Genomic DNA, 5,117 nt, shown 5'->3' on the forward strand with positions numbered 1-5,117 from the left:
AAAACCATCAGATCTTGTAAGACCCATTCACAAGAATGGAAGCAGCATGGGAAAGACTTGCCACCATGATTCAATTACCTCTCACGAGGTCCCTTCAACAACACATGGGAATTCAAGATGAGATTTGGGTGAGGACACAGCCAAACCATATCATTCCACCTATAGACCCTCCCAAATCTCATGTTCTCACATTTCAAAACCAATTATGCCTTCCCAACAGTCCCCCAAAGTCTCAATTTATTCAGCATTAACTCAAAATCTGCAGTACAAACTATCATCTGAGACAAGGCAAGTCCCTTCTGCCTATGAGCCTTTTTGATCAAAAGCAATTTAGTTACTTCCTAGATACAGTGGAGGTAAAGGCTTTAGGTAAATACAGTCATTTCAAATGGGAGAAATTGGCCAAAACAAAGGTGTTACAGGCCCCATGCAAGTCCAAAATCCAGCTGGGCTGTCAAATCTTAAAGCTTCAAAATGATCTCCTTTAACTCCATGTCTCATATCTAGATCATGCTGATGTAAGAGGAGGGTTCCCCTGGTCTTGGGCAACTCTGCCTCTGTGGCTCTGCAGGGCACAGCCTCCCTCCTGGTTGCTTTCATGGGCTGGTGTTGAGTGTCTGTGGCTTTTCCAGGCACACAGTGCAAGCTGTCAGTGGATCTACCATTTTGGGGCCTGGAGGATGGTCACCCTCTTCTCACAGCTCCACTAGGTGATGCCCCAGTAGGGACTCTATGTGGGGGCTCTGACTCCACATTTCCCTTCTGCACTGCCCTAGCAGAGGTTCTTTATGAGAGCACTGCCTCAGCAGTGATCTGCCCGGACATCCAGGCATTTTCGTACATCTTCTGAAATCTAGGCAGAGATTTCAACCCCCAATTCTTGACTTCTGTGTGCTCACAGGTTCAATACCACCTGGAAGCTGCTAAGGCTTGGGGCTTACATACTCTGAAGCCATGGCTTGAGCTCTACATTGGCCCCTTTCAGCCACAGCTGGAGCAGCTGGGATGCAGGGCACCAAGTCCTTATGCTGCACACAGCATGGGGACCCTGGGCCAGGCCCATGAACACACATTTTTCTCCTAGGCCTCCAGACCTGTGATGGGAGGGGCTTCCATGAAGAACTCTGACATGGCCTGGAGACATTTTCCCCATTGTCTTGGGGATTAACATTCAGCTTCTCATTACTTATACAAATTTCTGCAGCCAGACTGAATTTCTCCACAGAAAATGGGATTTTCTTTTCTATTGCATTGTCAGGCTCTGAATGTTCTGAACTTTTATGCTCTGCTTAAAACTGAGTGCCCTTAACAGCACTTAAGTCACCTCTCAAATGCTTTGCTGCTTAGAAATTTCTTCTGCCAGATACCCTAAATCACCTCTCTCATGTTCAAATTTCCACAAATGTCTAGGGCAGGGGCAAAATGCCACCAGTCTCTTTGCTAAACCTTACAAAAGTCACCTTTGCTCCAGTTCCCAATAAGTTCTTCATCTCTATCTGAGACCACCTCAGCCTGGACCTTATTGTTTATATCACTACCAGCATTTTTGTCAAAGCCACTCAACAAGTCTCTAGGAAGTTCCAAACTTTCCCACATTTTCCTTTCTTCTTCTGAGCCCTCCAAACTGTTCCACTATGCACCTGTTACCAAGTTCCAAAGTCACTTCCACATTTTTGGGTATCTTTTCAGCAATGCCCCATTCTATTGGTATCAATTTACTGTATTAGTCCATTTTCATGCTGCTGATAAAGACATACCTGAGACTGGACAATTTACAAAAGAAAGAAGTTTATTGGACTCACAATGCCACATGGCTGGTGAGGCCTCACAATCATGGCGGAAGGTGAAAGGTGCTTTTTACATGGCGGTGGAAAGAGAGAAGAGCTTGTGCAGGGAAACTCCCATTTTTAAAGCCATCAGATCTCATGATACTTATTTACTATAATGAAAACAACATGGGAAAGACTGGCCCCTGTGATTCAATTACCTCCCACCTGGTCCCTCCCACAACACTGGGAATTCAAGATGAGATTTGGGTGGGAACACAGCCAAACTATATCACTTTCCTTTGAATAAATGACCAATAGTAGGATTGCTGGATCATATTACATTTCTATTTTTAGGACCCTCCATGCTGTACTCTATAATAGCTGTACTAGTTTATATTTCCACCAATAGTACATGAATTCCACTTTATTCACATCCTCACCAGCATTTGTTATTCTTTGTCTTTCTGAAAATAGTCATCCTAACTGAGGTTAGATGAAACCTCACTGGGGCTTTGATTTACATTTCCCTGATGATTAGTAATGCTGAGCAGTTTTTCATATATTTGTTGACCTTTTGTATGTCTTCTTTTGGGAAATGTCTATTCAAATATTTGCTTATTTTTAAATTGGATTGCTTATTTTCTGTTGAGATGTTTGAGTTCCTTGTATATTCTGGATATAGCCAAAGCAAGTCTGAGCAAAAAGAACAAAGCTGGAGGCATCACACTACCAAACTTCAAAATACTACAAAGCTGTAGTCACCAAGACATCATGGTCCTGGCATAAAAAACAGACATATAGATCCATGGAACAGTATAGAAAACTCAGAAATTAATCCACATATCCACAGGCAACTGATTCTTGACAAAGGCACCAGGCACCAAGAATGCTCACTTGTGAAAAGACAACCTCTTCATTAAATGGTGCTGGGAAAACTGGATATCCCTACGCAGGAGAATGAAGCCAGATTTTCCCCACCACCCCCTCCTCTTATCCCATACAAAAATCAACTCAAAATGCATCAAACACCTAAATATAAGACTCAAAACTGTAAAACTACAAGAAGGAACAATAGGGGAAATGCTTATTCAGTACATTGTTCTGGGAAAAATTTGTGTAAGATCTCAAAAGCAGAGGCAACAAAAACAAAAATAAACAAATAGGATTATATCAAACTAAAAAGCTTCTGTACAGCAAGGAAACAATCAACAAAGTGAAAAGGCAACCTACAGAATGGGAGAAAATATTTGCAAACCACTTGAACTTTTAAAGATGTGTTTTTATTCTTTCCTTTTACTTTGAATCAGTGCTTATGTGACTGTAATTATAACTGTCAAGTTGGGAGTTCACATAAGAGAACTCTAGAGTGGCTCAGCAAGGCCTTTGAAAGTAACCCACAACCCCTTCTATGGCAATCCTAACAGCTCATTCATTTTCTTCAACTGGAAATACTTCCAGTGGTAGCAGTAGGATGCTCTAACTCTTGGGGGTAAAATTTTAGAGCAATTCTGATGTTCAATAGAAATCTGCTTCTTTGACTTGTTCAACAATAGATGCAATTTATGATCCTCCTATCAACTGACCTTGGATTTTTGAAAGCCACTATGCAGTTTCCCCTCCATTTTCTCTTTCTCCAAGACTAAACATGTTCGAGATCTTTCCTAATGTCTCATACGGCATAAAATTCTTTTCTCTCCTTTGTCATCATGATCAAAATTTCTCTATTTGTCAGTATCTCTTAAAATAAACTCTGTCAATAATCCTCTCCCAAACAAGCAAGAAGTTTATTGGACCAGATTCTTCAAGAGTCAAGGAGCTTAGTCTGATATGGAGGGGAGTCTGGACTGATCACAGGGCTGCAATGTTTACAGCCAAGAGAAAGTCAAAAGGCAGAGTCTTCAGGTAAATCTGGGACTGAAGGCCAACTGATAATTCAAGCATATCGTTTGAATCTAAAATAACTGCAGCAGGCAGCAGAAATTGGCTAGGATATATGTTAAGAGCAGAGTACAAAGACTTCCTGAGGCTCCAGGACAGCTCCTCCTGCATCTCCCTAAGGTGAGGAAGGGCTTTACGCACTTATTAGTTTCTATCATTGTGTCCACATCAGTTTGACTAGCCTCCCTTAGCTCCAACTAATCACATCTTCTAAAGACATGACTAACAGTTGCTAATGTCCTTAAAAATAGACAGCTGGTGATAAAAGTTTGCTTTTTATGATGAGATATCTGTTGAGCTCAGTAAAGAATTTATGCTTTTTATTAGAGGGGTTTGCATGGTGATTCTTCTGACACCAGTTCGATACCAAATGTGTGGATTTTTTTTTTTAATGCCAATTCTCCAATTCTATGACACCAACTTGGTGTCCAACAATTCAATTCAATTCTGACACTATCAAGAGTCAGTGTGGATCCAACAGATTAAAAGCTCAGTTCCATAAGACTGCTTCACCTCAGATGCTGCAAAGGGGTGCTGGTACTACCCACATTCTGCTCACATGAATTCCCATGACCCCCAGCTTTAGTAACTTGATAGAGTGACTCACAAAGTTCAGGAAAACAATTTATTATAAAGGATAAAACTCAGAACCAGCCATATGGCAAGATATGAGGGTAGGGTTAGTAATGCCCAGTTTCCACACCCACTCTGGATATGCCATCTTCCTGGAACATTGATGTGTTTGCCAGTCTGCAAGCTTTTGAATCTTGTTCATGAATATTGGGGAGAAGAGAGGGGCTAGAGGTTGGGTATGGTGGGGCTCAAAGTTCCCACCCTCTAATCACGTGTTTGATCTTTCTGGTGACCAGTCCCCATCCTAAAACTGTCCAGCCCTCCCACCCCCACTCCCATTCCAAGTTACCTCATTAGCATAAACTCAGATGTGGTCAAAAGGGACTCATTATGAGTAACTAAATATACTCCGATCATTTAGGAAATCCTGTGGGTTTTAGGATCTTTGTGCCAGGAATCAGGGATGAAGACCAAATATATTTTGTATTATGCCACAGAATGACAGTGAAGTAACCTGCAATTCTGAAGTTCAGGTTTCCAATTAAGAATGAGATTAGAAATATCAAACATGTGATTAATAAGATTAGCTCCAATACTTTTAGGGAAAAGTCTGGAAGTATGTGATGGGCAGTTTTCAAGAACACTTGATCTCTAAAAATGCTAACCCATGTTCAGTCCCTGGAATATATGTCAACATTTGCAGGTCTGAATTTGTAACTTCATCTGAATCTGTAACTTCACTGTATTAACCAGATTGGAAAATATAAATGCGATTAAAAAGAAAGATTATAGACATTCTGTGGGATAGAAAAAAGTAAGTGTATGACAGTTTGTTTG

Source organism: Saimiri boliviensis, chromosome 2, assembly GCF_048565385.1.
Source record: "Saimiri boliviensis isolate mSaiBol1 chromosome 2, mSaiBol1.pri, whole genome shotgun sequence".
Lineage (NCBI taxonomy): Eukaryota > Metazoa > Chordata > Mammalia > Primates > Cebidae > Saimiri > Saimiri boliviensis.